This window comes from Cyrtonyx montezumae, unplaced genomic scaffold, assembly GCF_038088225.1.
Source record: "Cyrtonyx montezumae isolate F1298 unplaced genomic scaffold, pur_monq_1.0 scaffold_33, whole genome shotgun sequence".
Classification (NCBI taxonomy): Eukaryota; Metazoa; Chordata; class Aves; order Galliformes; family Odontophoridae; genus Cyrtonyx; species Cyrtonyx montezumae.
In genome coordinates, this window is record NW_027072038.1 from 845,789 (window position 1) to 869,810 (window position 24,022).

Sequence of the window (24,022 nt, forward strand, 5' to 3'; positions counted from 1 at the left end):
GCAGCACTTCACCAATTAGGCAAAGTTTTCTCCCTTGCAAAAATTATACCAGTCATTATGTGAACTTTAGGCAGCTCTCCCATGAACAATTTTGTTAATAAGCAGAGACTAATTATATTAACTATGCTTTTTAAAATTATTATTCCTTGAGTTTGTTATCACTTAAATTCACCAAGGTCAAAGATGTACCAAGCAAGTGATGCTTGGAGCAGATAACTTAGAAGTCAATGGTGCTTGGGGACTAATAATTAAGGTCTAATCTTTTGTGTTTCAGAGCAGCAGTCCACAGTTTTGCTTCTCTGTAAATAAAGGAATTTACTTCCCAACCATATTCAGGGACCCCTACAAAAGGAAAACATTACTTTTATCTACTTACTGGAATATTTGAGGAAAAATTATTTGCTGACATAACTATAGTACTGAAGAATAGCACTCAGTTAAAATAAATATACTACATAGATTAAGTATATTTTACTCCATTTTTCAATAAACTGGAGTATCAATGCCATATAAAGTTCTCTTCTTAGAGATAGGCTCACAAGTCTTCCACAGGCCACAGTTAACACATGGAGTAGTGCTTAATAAGTACCTCAGATACTCACCAGTGTGGTCTGAGGGCTGATTACTATTGGAAGAGCCATGGGAGAAGTCCTCAAACACCCTTTCTGCAACATAAATAAAGGAACTTTCAGCATGCAGGGAAGCTGTGAGTAATAGAGCATAAACCAAAATGTCTACGCCTGGTAAACATCCAGGCTGGCCATTAGCAATGGCAAATAAAGCTGTTCTTTCAAAATGGTCACTTAGGAACAAAAGCATAGCCACACTGGAGCATAGTCAAAGCTTTGTGTGTAATAAACTATTTTTGGTTTGCTGGAACAAGAGAAGTTATGGCTGAACCTTTGAGTTTTTGCAAACATGAAATGTCCTTTTTATTTTGCATATATGCATGCATAAAGAGCAATTGTATATCTCTAACAACATGGGAGCATAACTCAGTGGATCACCAAAATCATTTACTTCATTTCTTCCCAGAAACTTGACTTAGATCTGGAGAAAACACGTAATTTTTTTCATACATACAAAAAATGTGTATTTATACACACGTACGCATATAAATTTTAAAACACGTGACTTAATTTTTATCATATATAGTGTTCTTCACAGGCACATCCTCACTACTTTCAGTCCCAGTTTCTGAAGCTGGAGCAGTGATGCACTGAGACCAAAATAAAGACAAGGTTTAACCCCAAGAAGATGGCAGCTGGCTCTATATGAAGGACATGATGTGTCATCCCCAGTGCATGACACCTCTTGACCAAAAAGTGACATTTTTCTACACGGGAAAGAGAGGAGACAAAACATACATGTATGTTCAAGCTTTGGGCAAGCCATAGTGCACTAAACCTTGATGTTAATGATTTGCTAGCCACAAATGAGACTGAATCTGTCACTTCAAGGCTTAGGAAAGCAGTGCTTGCACTGGGAGTAGTGCCATCTCAGCGCTGATGCACAAATGCTGCCACTGGGGCTGTGTGGCACTTTAGCAGCTAAACTGTCCATAGCTACAGGGACTTTTAGCTCAGGTTTTGGAGCCAGCAGCTTTGTTCCCATCTTCCCCCAACAGCAATCTTCAGCAGCAGCACTGCTCTGGATATTGATGCGATCTGCAGAGCGTGATGTTGTCACAGATGTGCAACCATTTGCTCTTGGCTTGAGCTACGGCTGGCCTCTGACAGGAGGCAAGTTGCTCAGTGACGCAAGTGGGAAGTGAAACAAGCCTGAAGGCTCTTGTTTTTGGAAACATTTTGCTCCTACAACTCCTATTCTGCTTTGCTCAGTGCTTGGGAGGATCGAGTCCAGCAGCAGCACACACTGCTCTTTGCAAACCCCCTCAGATGTCATGGGTTGGGCTGAAAATGATTGGAGTTCTAGTGTTCCCTCTGAAGCACACACGTGCAGTGTTTGTCTCTAGTCCTACAGAGGGACAAACAAGAGATGTCCACTTGCTGTGGCTCAGCTTTACTTGAGTCCTCAATCATGGATACTGATCCACGTGAAAAAAAAAATCACATCCTCCCTCACTAGGAATTTGCAATGTATGCAAACATTTCATTATATAGCAAAAATGATAAACACAAGAAGCCTTGATTCAGCAATGCCATGCAGCCTCCCTACCTGGTATAGGTCTCTCCACTTAGAAGGGGCCCTTGGACTAACGTTTAGAACTTGGTATAAATGTGAATATTATTTAAAGCAAAAACCAAACAAAACAACACCAAAATACAGATATTTCTTGAGAAATTTCCTTTATCCTTGTTACACTTCTATGTGATAAATTTATTTATGCAAGAGACAAATCCAACAAATATTTGAGGTTTCATTGTGCAGAAGCTAGTTCCAGAAAGGCATCAGCACTGGAAATAGTTGAATCACACTCAACTGTGCTGTTCCTATTTTTCAAGGATTCTTGGATTAAAATTATGTGGTTGACCTACAGGCTTCCTCTGAAGCTTGAAATACAGCTCTGCTACACGCAAAGAGTATTCATGAACTGTTTGCCACTGAATAGTTGTATGTGGGCTCTCCCAGGCAAGCAGCAGTCTCAGAAAATAAGGAATTTGTTTTTCTCTCTGCTATCTTTTGGTCCTCTAAGAAAGGCACCATCAGTACCAAGAGGTCTGGAACACTCTCGTTCAGCATGGTAAGGAAAACTAGTTTTTCCATATTTTCACTGTATTTTTTTTTTCATGGAAAAACTAGATGCTTTTGGTTTTGTAACAGTCAATTCAGCACTGTACATATAAAAAAATTAGAAAATAAAACGCTCAGAGCTCTGAAAACACACTCTTTTGTTATCTCAAACAACCTTAGTGGTAGCCAAGATTTGTGGCACTCAGACAGATGTGCATTTCAGCACTGAGCAGATTGCACATTTTCGAGCTGCTGGTTTCCATCTGATTTAATATTCAGATTCGCTGGCATCCACCAGCAGCTGAAAACGAAAGCCTTCCAGAAACTCAACTTTTCAACTCATCATACGATTGTTCGTGTGCAGCAAAACAGAAAAAGCATATGGGAGAGGCACACCAGAGCTCTGGGAATAATTTCCCTCTCTGCATTTCTGAAATGCAATTGGGAAACAATTTGAAAAATGGGTTTTTGAAAACAGAAGCTAAACAAAGTTTTATCTACCTCTTGTCACATGTGCTAACAAAGAAGTGGACAGTCCAGGAAAGGGCTGTGCTGAACTTTGTGCAGCTGTGAGCAAAGCCATTCTGTTCAGAGCAAGAAATTCCATACTAATTACAAGAACATTACATCAGCCTCAAGTTGGATTTAGAATTTAAAGGTTATCCTGAACATAGCCATATGTAAGTCAAAATTTACCACAAACACGTGTGATGGTATCAGTTTTATTCAGGGTGACATTTTTCACTATACTATAGTAATTAGATTAAGTTTTGGGATACAGCTGTCTCATGCAATTGAAAAATTTCCCTAAGCTGTCATTTACAGAAGGCACTCCTCCATATTTCCCATGTGGTCCTTTATGCTCATAATTTGAATAAATAATGTTCCTACACTTACCTCCAGCCAAGCAGTGATTTGAAAATTATCACTCTGATCATGCAAAGTCTCTCCTAATTCTAACAAGCTGTCAAGATTTTGAAACTCGCAGTGAAAGGAAGGACATTAGTGAGGGCAAGGAGAAAAAAGCTGAGGAACAGATTTTTGTGTTGGCAGGAAGAAAAGAAAAATCAGGCATTCTCTCTCCTGTTCTCCTGTTTTTCTCCACGCTGTGAAAATATTTCTTTGAGTCCTTCCAGAAGTTATACAAGTACTGAGACTTAGATGGAATAGAGAGGGAAAGACTTACAGATATAAGAAGCACCTAATTTTCTGTCCCAAAGTTAGTATTTTATTAAAGGTAGAAAAAAAGAGAGGAGCTGAATAAACAAAGGTAATAGGACACTGGAAGAAGACAGAAGCACTCCAACACAGGTCATGTTTCACTGACACTTTACGAAATATTTAAGCAGAGATTTTGTAAACCAAGACTAATTAGTTTCTCCGAGGTAGCACAGAAAGTTTGCAAAGAGATCTGAAACCTGATTGAAAAGCCCAGTGCTAGCCCATGTTTTATTCCCCAGAAACAGAAAACAGACCGCCTACAGACTGATTCAGTGACACTTCTCTTTACCCTTTAGGAGTAAAAGAACATTTTCTGCCATTAGTGAACTCTGACATTGAGCACTGAATGGAAAGTTTCACCTTACATGAGGCAGAGCCTCCCAAACAGCTCCATAAAGAGAAAAGACAACAGCTGCTGGCTCGTGCTCTCCATGGTGCACTATAACTAAAGACTTGCTCCCTGACAGCATGCAGCAACAGAATCATTATATTACTTTGTGCAGCAAGACACCGTGGATATAAAGAGCCCAAGACACATCCTTCAGAAACACACTACAGATAAATACATTGCCTCTGGCATTCCCTTTTCCTCTTGCACTTTAAAAGGCAGGCTGGACGTTTGAGCATTATGAATATTCCTAGAGATGTTCAAGCTAATTTAATTGGAATAATCTATTATAATGCACATAGATCCAACCCATCAATTGCAGAGCAGCTGTGTGGCAAGGTTGCTCCCTTGGGTACAGTAACAGCTAAGCCCCGCTGTGCTTCACACGCAATTGTTAACTAATAGATTATGCACCGTATCTCAGTAAGAAACTGTGTTCCCTGTGGACTTCAGGCTCAAAAAGAACAAGCAGAAAGACAGTCCATGTGTCACCTCTAAGGTGTTGAAGAGGAATGATAAACCTGAAGAGCCTTTTTATAGCAGGTGCAGAACTAGAAGAGAAGATGATAAATGAAACAGATGAGGAGAAGAGTCAACAGAATCTACTGCTGCAATCCGTATCAGGGATTGAAGTCCAGTGGTTTCTCAATGGATTATTGCATTTCTTTCCTCTCATAGCTTTGGGAAAACACACAAGACCTCACATCAAGCACATGGACTTCTTAAAACAAAATGAAAAAAGAAATTTCAATACTTCTGCACCATCTGCTTTTATGGGACATCAATTAAAGAGCACAGAATGCAGCATCATGTGCCAAGGACCAAACTTCTGTTCCATGACAGGAGTCTGTAGAAGCACATCCATCTCTTCTCCCTTCTCCAAAGAGGTAGGGAGAGAAAGCAGAACATATGTAAATACCAAAAAGACTGAAAAGATTCTCATGTGAGGTTTGATGTTTGGATAATGCTATTCTTAGACAAACACGGTTCAGTGATTGGCTTCTTCCCAAAAACAATGAATCAGGTATTTTACTGCTTTTCTTCTTTATCAGTGCTGTAAAGCTACTGACAAGTAGAGCCTGAAGTGGAAAAGGGGCAAGCAGTGAAAGGATTCATCTTTCAACACGCAATCCCTCACACAAGTATAGTTCCAAATGCTAACTTCAGGTGCTAAATGAATGGAGGAAACATTTGACCTTTGCATTTTGGAGAAAACTTCTTTTTAAGGCCCTCCATTCTGATTACTCTGAGTGAACACAGTATAGTTTCTGCACTTGACTCCCAGCTCTTATGCTCACATCCTTCTGATGGCTGAACTCCTGTGTTTTTGATACCTCTTGCAATAGGGCACAGGTACAATGGCTTTTCACCTTCACAGGGCAGCTTCTTTATCTAGCAGAAGAAACGTTTCTAAATGTGAAAAGGAAAAGCATATGATTTAGGAAAAATGGGCAGAAAAATGTCTTGGACACCAAGAAATTAAAGCTAGATACTTCTTATCTTTTAAGATTATAAGCATTCAAGAAGCAAAGAAATACAGAATTCCACTGCAAACTTCGTGGCTAAAGTGTTTTAAAACCTTACTCTACTTGGCTTGTTGGTAACAAACAAACTGTGTAGCTGCAGAGCTGAGGTTTTGCTGTCAGAAACAAGTGCCATTTTAATGCCTACATTAAAAAAACCCACCTCCTTCAGGTCTGTGCATAACCAGACTTGGTGTTTACTTTTTTATTTAAAGCAAGCTTCAGGAATGAAAGATGCATACGCAGTATTGTCCTCTGGAGTTCTTGAAATCTAAGTATCAAAAAGTTGCTGGACAGACCAAACAACATGAATACACATAGATAAGAACTATGGCATGGAAGGGATCAGGTCACTCAAGAGAATTAATATTTTGATGTCAAAACTTTCTCTCATGATAAAACTACTGGCTGAAACAAGGATGAATTGTACCTAATCCAGTTTCTCTGATCACGTCTCTATGAAACTCTTAAAAATAATAAAAATGAATAGCTCAATAACCATCACAAGCTGGCATTTGGATTGCATATCTCCTGAGAAAGGATGGTGAGATCTACCATATTGCTAATGCCAACATCCCTCCTCCATGGCTTGCAAAGCTTGATGAAAATTCAAGGTGAAGTCTCAAGGAAAACAAGCTGCCCTTGAAGGCTTGCAGGGATAAAATTATATCAGGTTTCTACAAAGGTAAATATATTAAAGGTGCTGGAGGGATGAGCATGGAACTGGAGTGCAGACGGTATGGAAATGTTTAAACAACTCAGATAAACAGCACCAAGATATACAGGCACACTGAGAACCATGTAGTTTAATTTCCTGTTAAATGATACCGTTTTATAAACAAGATTCTGTACAGTTCATCTTTTTTTTTTTTTTCTTTTTTGGTAGTTGCTAGTGGATAATAAACTGGAATGGATAGTTAGGAGATAATTAGCAAGAGTGTTTTTACAGTTAATTGGCAAGACTTATTTTTCTCTGCACAATGCCAGGTGCTGTCTGAAGTGCTTGTCTTCTAAGGCGCTTCAATCAGCGGATGTGCTTTGCTAAACCACAAAGGGTCTGTAGACACAGGAAGGAATAAAATCACATTTGGGATGGACCAAAATCCAGAAGAGTGTAAGGACCTCTTAACAGCCTCCAGAAGGTTCACCTCTGCCAGTCTGATGTTGGTTTTGCCAACAAAAAAATGCAAATAAACTCAATGTGCAGCAGCGAAAACACAAATTGAAAACTGAAAATTAATAAGATTTTCACTGTCAAGTTTCTGGATGTAGGTATGGAGGCAATGCTGTCAAATGTTTATGAGTGATTAATTTTCACACGTCAGAAGATTACAGAAGGGTTGTTTTTTTTTTTCCTGAAACATTCTTCACTGCCTCAAACCTTGTGAAATTATTTATAACCATGAAAAGGGTATGCATCATTTTCATTCTTATTTGATATTGTCCTGCAGTGGATTTTCTCTGATCTGTGTAACTGTACAAAGCTTAGGAACCCTCAACTTCTCTTTCTATCAATTATTTAACAGCAATTTCTGTTATTTTCCACTGGACACTAATAAACACCAAATTACTGCTTTTATGCAATTTTCTTAAGCAGAAAGGCTGCTGGCAAATTCTTAGCAGGGACGAAACAACATTAGTAAGTACGGCTTAAATTTGTGTATTTCTTACTCAATATAAGATTATATATAAAGTTTATATATATATATATATATATATATTTAAGAATTTATGGTGAATCTGTTCATTATAGGCCAGGTACCAACATAAAGAAGTTTAACTCTTACTGCCTTGTACTCACCACATTCTCAGAATAACCACCTTTTCAAAGGGTACGTTCAAAATTTCAAGTCAAAGATTCAAACTTAAATCTTTCTATTTTATTGAAAGCTAACCTTAATGGATGAGGTATCACAAAAGAATCTGTACACATTCACTGCTGTGTTCAAGGGGGCCTGAACTGAATTTCCACAGTTTCCATCACCCCAAAATGTTTCCTTTCCTCCCACACACTCTTTCTCCACTTAATTAATCAGTAAGAAGCCTTTCGTTGCATTTTACAGCTACATCACCCCAATGCAGAGTTGATAAGCTTCTGTAGCATGTCAAGCAACAGAACAGTTACTTAATTATCCTGCCAGTTTTAGCAGATATTTGATACAATCATTTATAATATAAAGTACTTCTACAGGGAGAGTGAACGTTCAGTTAAAATATCACAAACAGCAGCAGTTCCCATTCACTAAGCGTAGGAGCCTACTTAACTACAATTAACAGCCACGTGAAGTTTTTTCTTATAAAATCTGTTCTTGACTGAAGTTCAGTGAGCTAGGAAACACCAAACCATCCAGATCAGTCAAGATGTTTGTAATAAAATTATGTGTGTCATTCATAAACCTCCCAAGTCCAAGAGAAAAAAGTCTTCTTTTCTACATCAATGGCACATTTGTTTTATTAAAGATATTTTTTTTTCTTATAAGTATTGACACACTGATGAAAGGGGGCAAAGCCTTGAAAAATCTCTATTCCCAAAAAGTGATCATTTGGAATGTAATAGTGCTTGATTAATGTGATTAACTCCAAAATAAAACAAATCTCCATACAAAAAGGAAGCTATGTAACTGATTTTCCTGCTCTTAGTACTGAAAATCCAAGTTATATGAATCAAATTGGGCACATTTTTTAGTACATCTTACATACACAGGCTACTAACTTCTCAAAACCTTTTATGAGGGGATACCACCAAACAATCCCTTAGTATACGAACCATGTCCAGGCCTTTCTACCATCGACTCAGGCATGAGGTAGGTGCTCTTTATGGTAAGTACTCTGAAACCAAGCCTAAAAACCTGTTTCTTGACCCTCTCCCCATTTTACAGAAGTCCTACAAACATCAGTAGGGATAGAAATAATGCAGATGAAGATGACTGGGGCTGTCTCATTACCCAGGTAGCTGCTCTTTAAAGAACGCTGTGAAACTGAATTGAGCAGAAGGAATTTCTTCCTCTTGGAGCTTATTCAGGCAAAAATTTACATTGTGAGAAATAATGTCCTCCAGGGAATCAGCAGAGCACGCCGCAGAACTACTGCTACATATAAACACGAGATGATGCATTTTCATCCAGCTTTGAGTTGACACTGCATCATAGAATCACTAAGGTTGGAAAAGACCTTCACGATCACCAAGTCCAGCCATCAACCCATCACCACCATGCCTACTGAGCATCTATCTATGTGCTCTCCTCGGAATATGAGTTAAACTTTTTATGGAGGTGCAAGAATCCTAGGTGCAAGAAGTCCTGGTCAATAGGTTTCATGTTTTCCTTCCTCACATTTTATTCCACATTTTTATTTTACTGTGTTCCTTGCATGCAGCCAATTGTAGGTAATAGCTCTTGGCAGATTCATGCTGGTAATAACAACACAATGGTGTCAAGCTGGTTTCAAATCAAGGGCAAAGAAAGTTTTTTAAATATCTGTTGTTTAACACAGTCTGGCAGCCTAACAGTACCTTCGATTTATGCTACATGTAGGTCAGGCATGGGAGGTGGTCAAAACCTCTGCTACACAACCCTGCCCAGCTCGTGTCAAGGTGGTGCAGTTACATTGGTATATGGAGGTGGGAGACTTGACCCACACATTTGAGTTTTGTGTTTAGTGCATATGCTTGGGCACTGTTCAGAAAAGAATAAAGCTTAAAATAGAAAAACCCAAACCACCAAAAATTTATAAAATATTATCAAAGTACATGATCATTTATCTATTTACAGGTAAGATTATTGTTTTTTAATATCAAAATACTCTTTAAATTTCAGTAATTAGCACACCAAGAGAGGATGAAATTAGACAAACTTATAAAGTACATAGATTTCATTGCTAATATTACAGCTTTTCTAGGGTGGATGGGAAGCTGTAGATAATCTAACACCTCAAGTCTGTGAAATACCCCACACTTTACCTCAGCCAGAAGTTATTATAGGGATCAATTCAGGCATTACTGAGTGCAATTCCAGACCACATTTTATGAGCAGGATTAAACCAGAGTAGTCTGCATTGGCCTTAAAAAAATCCAGGCCTATGAAAGTAATCCTGCTAAGCTGCTTGGTTTGCTTGTGTGGGTGAGGATAGCCACATCCTTCAGTGTTACAGGATTAAGACCCAAAGCCATGAGATACATCTCACCTCTGATTAAAACAGATCGAAAACGTGTGTAAAAATGTCATGGCTGAGACTGCCACTGACTTGAGTTTGGCTCACATTCCCAAAATCTTGCAATACTTTTGGAGCTGGGTACTTAATGGGAATCATTTCTCCCTCAAGAGCAATGTGCTCAGGACTCTCCAAGCTTCTGATTTGCATTTAGACTGAGAGGAAAAAAATTTCCCTTGCAACAGTCATCACCCAGTTCTTCACCATTTGAATATTTCTCCCCTAATTAATGTCACTTATTGTAAAATATGATTCAGCATTCCACAGAGCGGCTGTAAATTATTTACTTGTAAAACATGTTGACTTTTCCTGGGTTGTTTGTACAGTAAGCACTGCACCATCTAAACTGTAGGGGGAGAGAGAAATCAATCATTCGTAATAATACCCAATAGGAGGTTTACCACATGTTATATCAATTTTTATGTCTGACGCAAATAGCTGCAGCCATTACTTTGGATTTTTATTTTCTGAAGGGAATTAGAAATTCACCGTTACCTTCTGCTTCTCTTATGCTGCTTTTGAACTAACACAATTTGAAGGTGTTTGGAGGCTGTTTTACCCACTAATTAAGGCAGCACATTAATAAAACACCATTTTAGAATATTCATTAAGCACACGGTCTGCATGAAGCAAAACAACTAATTTGTGTGTGTAACTTAATGAACCAAGCATAAAACAATGATAGAACATCAAGTTAATCAAATGCTTTAAAAAAAGTCACGTCTAAACGAACTTCTTGTTCCCTATCTAACATATTCTATGTTGCTTACAGTATGCATTACAGTTTCAGGTATTTCTTTCTGTACTCATTACTGTTGTTAGTGAAAGGTGTCTGCATCAGCTCATCAAAAGGCAAGCTTCATAATTTTTAAAACCTATCAATGAAAAGCACAGGTTTAGTGTCTCGACACACTTTCTGGGTATTTTTTCTTTGGGTATTTGTGCTCTCCATTTTTTTCGCACTTAGAATAAAAATTCTCATCCAGGTAGGATAAGCATAAACCCACCACAATAATGCTGTGGATTTAAGGATTTCCCACAACTGCGAGATGCTGTCACGCTGTGCAACCACCGATCTGTGCTGAATGCTAGACCTTCCAGATATCAAAGCTGCCATTTGCCTGGGGCAACACTGACCATGGGGCCACCTAAAAGATCATTTGTAACCCTGGTACTCCTCAGTCACCCAGGGAATGGGTCAGAAGCTTTAGAGCAAACAAGAGCAGTAATGCAAACTGTCCCCAGCCTCACCAGGTTGAGATAAAACATCTCCTCAAACACATATAAATGAAAACAGTAAGCTCACGCTGCTCTCTTGACCACAGAATTGTATAACACAGTCACAGAATCATTAAGGCTGGAAAAGACCTCTAGGATCCCCAACCCCAACCCATCCCACAGTACCCACTGACCATGTCATTCACTGCCACATCTCTATAGGTCTTGAACACCTTCAGTATGGTGACTCCACCACCTCCCTAAGCAGCCTGTGCCGGTGCATTACCACTTCTTGTGAGAAGAAATGTTCATAATGTTCAATCTGAAACTCCTCCGTTGCAACTTAAGGTCATCACCTTCTATCCAATTGCTGTTACCTGGGAGCAGAGGCTGAGAATCCCCTCAGCGCAAACTGCTTTCAGTGCACTGTAGAGAGCCATAAGGTCTCCCCTGAGCCTCCTCTTCTCCAGAGTAATCACACGGGGTTCAGTTTAGACAGGACAGAAAAGGGTTTTTTTTTAATTATTATTATGAACAGGATCCGTTCTCATACCCTTGTGCTCACAAAGCAGTGCAAGGTGCCCAATGATCTTTCACCACATCCTTTGTTTTCTCTTTTCTTGCTCATCTCTCCCAGGGCTTCATGGTCAGGAGTCCGATGTTTTCACCAGCTATGGACTGTGCTGAGCCCCAAGGCAATATTCCCACACCATCCCAGTTCCCTCAGCTGCTCCCTTGTGCTCCAGATCCTTCACAGCTCCATTACCCTTCTCAGGACACACTCCAGGTCTTCAGTGTCTTTCTTGCAGTGAGGGGCCTAACACTGAACACAGCACTCAAGATGTGGCCTCACCAGTACCTGTACAGAGGGAGGATCAGCTCCTGCTCCTGCTGGATGCACTATTGCATAGAAGCCAGGATGCCATTGGCCTTCTTGGCCACCTGGGCACTCTACTGGCCCATCTGCAGCTGAACACTGACCAACAGCCTCAGATTCTTTTCCTCTGCACAGCCTTCCAGCCACTGTGCCCCAAACCTGCAGTGTTGCGTGGGATTGTTGTGACCAAAGTGCAGGACCCAGTGCCTGGTTTTATTGAACCTCATTCTGTTGGCCTCAGCCCACTGATCAACCTGTCCAGATCCCACTTCAGGGCCTTCCTTCTCTCATGAGATCAACACCTCCCCCCGACTTGGTGTCGTGTGGAGGGTGCACTCAATCCCCTCCATCCAGATTATCAATTAAGATATTAAAGGCTTTTTTTCATTCTGACTGCAAAAGTAAAGTAGAAAAAATAATTTATTTATATTGAAAAGCTGGATTCTTCTCTCCTAGCTTGTTCTTTTCAAAGGAATGAAAGCTTTCAGACTGCTCCTGCAATGCTGTTGTCCCCTTCAGCTCAAATGGCTGTGAGCACCCACGTGCCCAATATCCAGAGCTCTGTTCTCCCATAATCTGCCCCAAATCACAAAAAGGGGCAGAACAAAACAAATCTGCCAGCTCTCTGCCCCTTAGAGTTGTTTGGCTTAAACGTAAGCATTGTGCACTGATAAAGGTAATTGAGAACTGAGGTGCGTAGATCCATAGGTAAGATGGAAAATTCCAGAACAGTATTTCACTTTAATTCCAAGCCTGAATCAGAAGCCACAGTAATCAATACATGGAAAGCATCCCGCCTGCTTCTGTCTCCCACCAAAACCTGCTCTCCAACCCCCTGTCATTCTGTCATCCATCAGAAGTCCCTTTCCACCAAGCTCTCAAGATCAACCAAGGATCCTTCACCCATTCTGCTCTGCTACTTTTTGCATCTATTTTATGTAAGCAATGAATTATGATGTGCGTTGAGCTTATGACATTTAGCATACAGGGAAGCTGCTAGATATTTATCAGTCTACTCAACCGCTCGGTGTCAAAATGTTTATTGTAAAACTTAAACACAGAACAGATGTACGAAACTGTGACTCAAGATGAATCACCCATACTTTCTTTGCTGTGATCAATACGTCTGCTTTGGTGAAATATGATAGCAACAAAAACTGATGTGAAAACTGATTGAAACACCAGAACTCCAACAGAAGCTTTGCATTCATTTGAAATAGTTCAGAAGGGTCCTCAAAATCGTATGACAGGTAAACCTGTTTTCTCTGGGACAACTGGCATAAATTGAAAAGCATCTATTTATCTCCATTGATGCTTAATGCATCATTTGATCCAATTTGCCATGACATTTTCCCCTTTGCAGGAGTTTGAGTGTACCTAATTGGCTGCAGTGTAGCTAACGCAGAGACAGGAGTTTGTCCAACAAAGACTAGTTTAGCTTCTGTCCTCAAACATTAATGAAGAAGATCCTTATAAATACCCAATCCATTCACTGAATAACTGAATTATTATTTTCCTATTCTTACATTCTGCTTTCTTTCACTCATTTACATACCATGATAAATAATTAAGAAGTCAATTTCAGAAAGTCCAGTTTACCCATTCTTTTTTAAAAAACCCACCAGGTTTCTTAGGTTTCCTATCACAACCAATTTAATTTATTGCAAAAAGATAAACATCATAAGATTTGGATCTATCATAGGTACCAAGAGGTAATGGAATGTTAGAGGATATTATGACTGTGAAACACGAAGAAGGGAACAAAATGATTTCCATTTATAGTGGAAAGTAAATATTTGAGATAATAAACTGGGCCATGTAACTAGGATTAGAATTAGAATGGAAAAGAAGAAATAGAGGGATTCAATTTTTAAAGGCCTATTGGTTATTTATGAACATGCCAGAACGACAGGTTATAAAAGGAAGAAAAATAATCTTGTGATAAAAGCTCCTTATTGCAGCTAAATCTGAATTCGAATTATGACTGCTCCTGTGTGAGATTGTGTAAGTTCTGTACACTGCCTGTGCTAAAACTCCCCAGCTGTAAAATGGGAACAGTATTTCTTCTTTTGCTAAACTTTCATTTCTTTGGCCTATTTAAATCTGACCCCCCCCCACACACACACACAAAAATGATGACTTCTTTCCACCAAGACAGAATAACAATGTCCCAATCTTCAGGGAAGAGTTTTGCCTCTTTATTCTTATTTCCTATGAAATGCTTATTAGTTTCTTATAACAACAAACATGTGACAGTTTGTCTCAGTCTAATGCCATTCTCTCTTGATTTTGTTAGATTTGCAGCTTTTTGGTGTTGCTTTTTAAATTTTCAAACAATTTCACAAGACAAAGCAATTACTTTTCTAAGCCCATGCCTGACTGCACCCATTTTTACGTTCTCCCACAAACTTCGAATAGAAGGGAAGACAGTAATAAGCCACACAAACTGTCCTCCCTTTCAATGGGATGACACTTGCACAAGAGGTCAAGTTAGCTAAATGGGTTAGAAAGAGTGCAAAGCCTCCACAAATTTCATTCACCACTGATTTTTTGCATACATTTTTTCAAGTCCTAGAATTTCATTCTGCTCTCTTTCCTTATCAGTTATTTATCCATTTTGCTTATTTGTTCTTAAGTAGATACCTTGGCCTGGCTTAGAAATAAAAGAATGAGTTCACTGATGTTATCCAGCACCGGGCAATTGACAAGTTACAAAAAGAAACAACCAACGTTATTTTAATCAAACCACAAAAGCAGATTGATACCAACATCTGTAGCAATGAAAGAGAAGCTGAAAACCATTATACAATTTACCAAGCATCAGTGAACAGGCTACGGCTCAGTTACTGCGCTCCAGCAGATGATTTCTTTTTTTTTCTTCTGTTATAAAATTCAGTGCTTCATTGCTGATGGTCCAAAAATGGCAATTTGGTCTTCTTCTCTTTAAATACTGAGAATGGAACAGGGCAAAAAGCGACAGGCAGTAGCTAAATGTCTGGTACAGCATCCTGTGAAGCTATTCTTCCTGATGGGTTTTTAGTTATATGGAAAGCCCTGTTTATTGCAGCTAATGCTTAACCATCCTGATCAGCACCGGGCTGAAATAACATAAAACATTTATCCGTATGAGAATTCTGTACGGTCTCATTTCTCAAAAATAAAATGTCTGCCCTTTCCTTTAGGCTTCTTGCAGTAAGATGGGACTACTCTCCCCCTTTAAATTAAGGGTTTTGTAGGATTGGAATTTTGGAGTCATGTTGAATTTTAAAACTATTGTCTTTCTGGGTTGTTACTTCGACATATGTCTTTTCAGTTTGTGGCTACATTGTGCCAGGAGACGCACAAATGCAAAGCAGATCAAAAAGGCGAATGGCAAAGCAAATTATTGTTGATTTTTCCGTGTTGTTTTCTTCTTATTGCTTTGTTTTTGAGGTCAACCAGTTCAAAACTGATGCTAATGAGCATTTCAAGCCCTACTTCTACATCTCAGCCATAAAAACATCCCTCCTTCACGCTGTCAGTGGTAACAACATTTCAGTTGCTTTAGTTCTTGCAGCAAGAAAAGAACGAGTTCACCTCAGTGGAAGGTGAATACAATCCCCTTCATCTCTAATCTCTAATACAAAACACAGCCAAGCATAATCTACTCAACGTGGCACCAGCATCCCTCCTGCTGGTGGCTGGACTGCCTGCACTTCACACGTATACACCCAGCACAAACAGAAACAGAATGACTTTAAACATCCCACTGGCTTAGACATAAATATTTGGGATTTAATGCCCATTGCCTGAGGAGCAAAATAACTTCACTGAATGGCAAGCATGTTACAACAGATCTGAGTTATGACTTAATGCTGGTTGTGGTCTGCAAAGTGCTGGAATATTGATGTTGGTTTCCTCCTCTAATACCATGTATTATTTCGGATAAGCTGATGTTAGCATCTTCTTGGCAAGCAATCCACAGAAAATCAATATATCAAAAAAATGAATAATTTATGCAGTAGAGCTTAGCATAGGGGATGAATTTTACTTCTCCACCTGCCATTTAAGTTAACGTAACTCCGTAATAATGCTGATGTCATTATCTGAAACGTTAGTTCTTTAGCCCTTTTTTCGATGTCACTGAAAACAATTTAGTCAATAGGTTTGCTTACAGATGGCAATTTTCCAGAGCAGGCAGAGATATTAACCTGAAGCCAAATGTCATCATGTAATGGTTTACATATTGTAATAGATCTATTTATTTTGTTTCCCTTTTTAGGCCCAGCTCATTTCACCAACGCAGTTTTTATGTCCAGGCTGTAGGCAAAAATCAACCATCTGACTAGCCACAACATTCCTTTCACAAATATCCCTGAAATATTCTCACCCTCAACAGGTGTTTTATTTTGACTTGAACTGACTTGTTAAAGGAAGATTTCAGAAAGGTAGAAATGAGCCACGTGCCAGGTAGGCTCAGTAAAGTCTTGAGTGACGAAGCTCAGAAGATGACTCTTCCCACAGGGTTCCAACCTTTGTTTAAGGAATCAGGCTCCATTTTTCTCCCAGGCAGCCACAATGGGCTTCTGTCCTTGCATTAGAGCAGAGCAGACCGTGCAGTTGAACATTAGACTCTATATTTTGCTGTTGGTTAGACACTTAAGGATATGAATTGCCTGGAGTCTGCCAAACCCACCTCATGAGCTCAATCCATATCCCTTTTATAATCTAATAGAGATGCATCTTTACATGTTGAGTGTCTGAAGAATGTGACTATTAAAATAATGGTGTATCTATGGACATCCCAAGAGCAGACAGCATGGGATTATTCTCCCTTAATAAGTAGCTTGGGAGGCTTCTCAGTTGGAAGACATCTTTGGAAGTATCTTAAATAAATCAAATACTATAGCAATACCAGTTGAAATAATCTTCCCCCAGATTTTATTTCAAATAAACACAGATTTCATCTCCTGAATTGGTTTCCCAAATCAGTGAGTTGTCTTCTCCCAGTACGAACAAATGCAACCAAGCTTCTTCCCCAACTTCTGGTCAGCAGAAGTCTTATGCTGACCACTGCAGTATTTAAAAAACACAAATACCGGAGTCAGATAGAATATCAAAATAAGATGCTCAACTGCAAACTTTCCAGTGGCAACTCAAAGCCCTTAGAGCTCTTTTCTGCAGCCATTTTGGGAATAAAACTTCAGAATTTCCAACATCTGGAGGGGAATGCTGCCAGAGTGAATCTTCACAAAATTGTGCTCTGTAGCTGCAACCAACAGCTCCACTTCTGACTTCCAACAGAGATTATATCAGACATTGATTTTAACTCATACAAGAAAGTACTTGTTGAGATGTCTGCAACAAAAGCAACTGATTGTAGCTTTCAAAAAACACCACTTGAAAGGGAAAGAGAAAAGAGCTTGACTTCGCAGAGACTCAAGTTAAATCTATCATGCTATTAACTTAAAAGACAGGAAAATCATCTTATTGCAAAGTTGCCAACTTTAATCTTTCTGAATTGGTTTGAAATACATCTTTCAAAGTGGAATGAAATATGTGTTTTAGTGTACAGTAATTTCTGGACTTGGGGGGGGAGTTTCCTTCGTTCATTGCCCTTATTTTTCAGAGGAATTCATTTCTAGCAAGCCTACTGCTGTCTTGTGATTGGTGACTAGAGGGCACAGAACAACATTTGCTAAGCAACTGCAGCTCCTCAGAGTTAGGTGCTAAAGATTTCTGAATTTTGTATGCTTTCATAAACCTCCAATAGCCTGAATATGCTAAATTGAAACGACTGTGCCAAGTGTCAGTGTATAGAAAACTTTTTAAAACATGCAGACTGCGCCCAGGGAGAAATCCTCCTCAGATTCTTACACACTGCTGTCTCCATAATTTCCCAATACGGGTTTTTCTTTGGCAAATCTGGTAATTAAGCAGAGCCCAGGTGATCCAGCAGTATGCTCAGTGGGCTAACAGTAGGGAAAAAAAAGAGCAATAACCTCTTTATAAAGTGTCTGATGGTTTAAAGATTTTTGAGCTAATGGTGCCCTTCTGTATGACTCCATGAAGGACCAGAAGTAGATATGCAAGCAGCTGATCAGATGTGACTGCAAACCAATGGTGAGTGAGGAAGAGAAAAAGAAAAGCAAAGAATAGCAAAGAGAAAATGAGCCTAGTACAGTGCTAACAAAGAGCAAAGCCAAGTCACCTCTATTCTGGCCAGTGTGTCTTACTGTCAAAGTGCAAAAGTGCCTCAAGAGTTGAGGGCAGCTGCTCACCCAGCAGAGCAAGCAAGAGCTTTTCCATTACTGTAATCATTTTCCTTGGAAATGTTATATATCTCCCTCAAGATTCAATTCTTATGTCTCAGGAGATTCATTCACTCCCACCAAATGCATTGTTGCATCTGTTGCAGTGATGATTATCTGTCTGCGATCAGCTGCAATTATATGTGATATGCTTCAGCTTGCTAATCCACCAGTTAAAATGTTTACAGAGAGGATCCCCTCCTTACTGAATGAGTGCAAATTTCTGTCTTCTGCCCAGATCCACAAAAACAGAAAAGCAAAATGAAATCCAAACTTACCATAGTGCAGAAGAAATCCTACTTCACAGTACAAGTCCACCTCTCACAGAGATAGTCAGTGCTGAAAATCTCATGGATATAATTTCATTCTTATTTATTTATTTTTATTAAGGGCATGAAAATGGCTCCACACAGCTTCAGGACCTCAAGGCTCACCACACCATCAGCTGTGTTCTGCATATGAACTTCTATTAAAAAAATAAAGTCATACGTTAACGTCGAAAAGATCTCAAACACTGAGCGTCAGTGGAAAACTAATTTTGCATAAAGTCTTTATCTTATTGATATTTTAAAATGTCATTCAGAACTTGCCAAAAGCATCAACATGGATTTTCTTATCTGGGGAAAGTTAATCTAAATATAACAAAGAAAATGTTTTGAGGATCAATCCAGTTAAATTTTCCTGTGTAACTAATCTCTTTTTAAAAAGCACACACATTAAGAAGGGTTTCACTTGTAATTTTGGTTTTCCTTGGCTTGGATCTGCTTCTATTTCCTCCCCAAATCACCACACATGATCCCCTTTGATAGTTTTGAAAACTGAGGCAACAGTCTTAAACTGGCTGCACTTAAATTCACAGACAGTTCAAAGTAAGGCAGTGACTGCTGTTCTGCAGTGGGTGCTCCCATGTACTTTTCTTTTTGAATAATATCCTTTTTCTTTTCTTTCCCAATCTCTGCATGAAAGGTAAGTCTGCTCAAAAGATTACTATTACTTAAACTAAGAAAACTCCCTTTATTTAAGCATTTAATGTATCTGCTAATTCTCAAAGCAAAGGAAGATGTCACAGGAGAAACATTTCTGGTTTCTTTTTAACTTCTATATGATGTTTAAATATTAGGATCTCTAAATTTTGCTATTTCATTTCTGCAAAAGTCTTTTTATTCAGTGTTCACTGCAGCATCCAAAAAGGTGCAAGTTGCCATGGAAATCCAAGTCTCCATGGCAATGCAGCACACAGCAAGACATCATGGTGTCAGTGTGGACACGGAGCACGAAGCAAGGAGCCTGTGGGATTGCTAGGAAGCAGGCAATGAGGTTTTGTGTTTGTAAACACATCACTGTATTAATTGGGTTTGCTTTTAAAGGCAAAGTTGGGAGAAAATGCAGTCAAAAAGCATGCAGCTGGAAAAGAGAGTAAGGGAAAAAGCCAAGGAAAAAAAAACCAAAAACAGCTGTTGGACTTTGAGACCTGTTCTAAACTAAGCTTGTATTACTTGAGCGTGTTGGCACTTCCAGCTTGAACAGTGCCCAGCAGCTCAGCCCTTAATTAACCTTCTCAGCATTACCCTGTGGGGCCTTAGAATAAATAACTCTTCAGTGAGCTACTGAGCATTCCTCCTCCCCACCACTCGCTCTGCAGACCTTCCCCTCTCCTGCTCTCCATCTCAACGTGTTTCATACCAGGGGTTTGGATTTTATTTTTCTCCTCCAGAAGACAACTGACAGCCACTCAGCTTGCTCTCTTTGGGCTCCCCTCCCATCCTGGAGCTTTTCTCCTCCACCAAAGCCTGGGAAATATCCTCCTGCCTTCACAACCTCAGTGACTTCGCACCATCTCCCTGTGATGTTTCTTCTCTCCTGACTCATTCTTCCCCCTGTCCCAGTACACACAATTATCTTCCTCCTTATAACAGTTGCATTCATTCTATCAATAAATAAAAAATGAAACAAACAAACAAAAAAAAACCTGCCCACGTTTGTTTTCCTATCTAATGCTTCATCTCCACTTCTCTTTTAAATTCATGCTGATGATTTCATAGCCCTCCCACATCAACTGGATGGATGGAAAGGAACTGCTCCCAGTGTCCTTTCCTCTTTCTTGTACATCCCATCCCTGGGGAACCTTATTCAGAAGTACAAACTCAGCTCTGCTGACAGCTTGCAGATCTGTCTGTACTTCTGCTTTTTTCCCTTAATGAAAGTTACATAGGCTTTAAAGATTAAAACACTTTTGAGATGGAATTTTCAAAAGCATTCATTGGCTCGGAAATAGATTAGTAGATATTTCCCTACCCATCACCCACTCCTGTGTATAAATTGCTGATGCTTGTTTAAAATAAATGGCTGATAAGTACTTAATATGCAATGTAAAATCACCTGTGACATGATTCATGACCTATTAATCATCAAGACCTAGAAATATGGACTAATTATTTCTTACAAAGAGTATCTTGCACATCTTTTGTCAATTCTAAATCTCCAGATTGCATAGAAGAAAAAACATGAACATCTCATATAAATCATGTACAAATTTAGATAAATTTAATCTCCTTCCAGTACTATTTCTCTTTCTAGGCAAGGGAGACATTTATCTGCTCAAATATCCATTCAGTTACCAGGTGCTTGGCCAGCATTTGATCACAAGTATAAATAAAAGTATACGTAACGTACTGCTGGAAAACACCAATAAATCTGCCATTGACTTAAAACTGAAACTGCAGAAAACAGCATTGTATTTTTTCCCTATATATGCAAAATCTGCTAGAATGTCAGGCTTGGGAACCAATGGGACAAACAGCAGTTATAATACTGTGAAAGATAAAAGAAGATTGAACATCAGAGGGACATATTTACTCTGCAGTTCTTATATTAGAAGAGAGTCGACCTTTCTCAAATATTAAGGAAGAAATGGAAGGGTGGTCAGGCTGCCTGGAGAGGTGTTTGAGTCACCATCCCTGGAGACGTTCAAGAAACATTTAGATGTTGTACTAAGGGACATGTTTTAGTGGGGAAATATTTTTGGTAGGTGGACAGTTGGACTAGATAATCCTGGAGTTCTTTCCCAACCTTGGTGATTCCATGATTCTAAGAAATTCAAGGCCACTCCACTGAAGATTTGAGTTAGACCAAGATCTCACCACACAACACAACATGGGCCTAATTTGTAGAATCATCTAAGATCACCTAGTCCAGCCTAGTCCATCAATATTGCCCACTAAAACCTCTCTAAATTCTATATGCAATTTGCAATTGCAAATGAAAACAAATTGCTAAACTTAGAGCTTATCAGCTTTCTTTTATTTATGGGGTGAGTGGATGAGAATGGAAGTGATGATCATATTACACCAACAACTTTCCTTCTCATACAGACTCCCCGCTGCTTCCTAGCACAGAGCAGCAAAACAGATGGGATATTGCCAGGAAAACTTCCCTTTCTGTTGGCACACAAGCTCAGTATCTGTAGAAAGGTCACTGATGGCGGTGACACTATCATTTTGCTTTCCAAGGAAGGAGGTTACACAAACATTTATTCCTTTCCACTGCACTACTTAGCCATTCCTCTAAGCTTCTGTGCCGAATGAGTCCCAAAGCTCAGAGCAAATACCATCTGAGGCTAATGAGCATTTGCCTAGAGAGGGGGGGTTCAAATGCCTGGGCCACTGAAGAACTGAAAATCACATTATGACTGCAACAAGGGGCCCAATTAGTGCCAACTGTAATGGTGGATTTTGCAGATTGGACAACCATCTGCTGGGAATCAACTGGGACAAAACTCCTAATGGTCAACTAAAAATAATCAGACCTTTGGACTTCATTAAAAACTATGCCTTGAATTCAGCTCAGTTACATTGGCAATAAGCTTCTGTGGCAAAAAGAATTCAAACCTCACTTGGTTATTTTACAAACAGAACAAGGGCAAACATATATCTAATTGTGCAGGGCTACAAGCATGCCCAGAATAACCGACCAGCTTTCATGAAGTCAAATTAAATAGCACTGAGCCAGCTTGTGCTCCTATATAATGCCACCATCTACAGTACTATCCTGGCAGTGTCACCAGCTCATATATCAGATTACCCTCCTACACTGCTAATCTAAAGAAAAAATTTATTATTGCTGTGTGAATATTTGACCCAGAAGAGAGGGAAAATAACTACACAACTAAAAGCAAGCAAGCAAAGTTTCCCTGTAGGCCACTAAAAGATGAGGTGTCAGCTTGGTGCTCTATCTGTAGGTGGGATTCCTACCTTTCTTCACATTCATTTTCATATGGAACAGGCCTCTGGATAAGAAAAAAAGGGATAAAAGCTGTATACATACTTAAAACTGTCCTCCTTGACATTATCTGCACTTTAATGCGGGTTTCCCCCAAATTAATGGCCCCCAGATGGGGAGCACAGTCTGTTTTACAAGAGCTAGAGGCATAAGCAAATGCTTAGCTGAAGAAAGCAATGGGAACAGGACACAAAATTAATTCAGAAGCCGCCAGCACAGGATTTAGCACAATGCTCTTGCTACAATGCAGAACCTGCTAGTACAGGTACAGCAGGCTTGCAGGGAATGTTTTCTTAGATTTGGAGGAGTTTCCAAAGATAAATAAGAACTCTGTCAAAGAGCAACACTCACACAGCACCAGAACTCACCATTGACTTTGTTTTCCCCTTCATAAACTTACTCTACAGAGCAGCAGAACAATGTCTGTATTTCTGTCCATTGCAGCATGGACTCAGTTCTTGTTTCAGCATCCATCATCTTCCCCCCCAAAAAAAGAAATAAAGCAGCTCCTGCTTCCCTCCCCTTTATTGTTTCTCCTGCACAAGGTGCTCCTGACCTACATTCCATGCTGCTCCTATCAGAGCTTCCCATCCATGTGAATGTCTTGGGAGCTGACCTCAGCTTTCTCCAGAAGAGAAGCAGCTGATTAATCCCAGTTCGCATTGCAAGGGTGTCCAACCTTTTGTCTTGCTGGGCCACCTTGAGTGAAGAGCTGCACGTAGTTTAAATAGGTTGCTCAGAAAGTAATGCCTGCTTTCATGGAAACTACAACCAAGACAACGAGCACAATAACACCATCTGATAGAACAGATTCTCAGCTGCAAAGCACTATTTTTCAACACAGTCACCACCATTCGCTTTATATTCAGTCTCCTGCCATCAGCCACGTGGCAACACAACGTAATGGAATAGTGCTGGAAAGTTCAAACTCTACTGCCATACCAGCACCATCTGCCTCAGGAGTTGTGGGTCAACATGATAAAATAGGAGGCATTATTTTCAGAGCAGCCATCATATGTAATGTATTTAATGTACATAAGTGACAAAACTTATTTCCACCATCACACCTTATTCATGTCATCGCTTTTTGTCAGCACATACATTTGTGAACACCTTTTCTCAAGGATAAAGCAGAGGGAGAGTAAAATTTCATCCCAAATCTCTGATGAGCACCGTGAGAGCTCAGTAAGAAATGCAGCCACTGCCATTGAACCATGCACTGGTTTCACAAAAACAAGGTCAAATATCCCACTACTTCTATGCTTTTGTTGCTCTCTTTTTTTTTTACTGTTTTAATTAAAAAAAAAATAAATAACTTTTGTTG

General features: G+C 39.4%; 1 long non-coding RNA gene across 1 annotated transcript; it reads right to left on the reverse strand.

Moving 5' to 3' along the window:
• Positions 1–5,509: 5,509 nt before the first annotated feature.
• On the reverse strand, positions 5,510–12,065 carry LOC136053996 (uncharacterized). The gene is made up of 3 exons (XR_010622704.1): positions 12,020–12,065; positions 11,631–11,714; positions 5,510–5,713 (listed from the first exon to the last, which is right to left on the reverse strand). It is a non-coding gene; the product is annotated as an uncharacterized LOC136053996 (long non-coding RNA).
• Between the last annotated feature and the right edge of the window lie 11,957 nt (positions 12,066–24,022).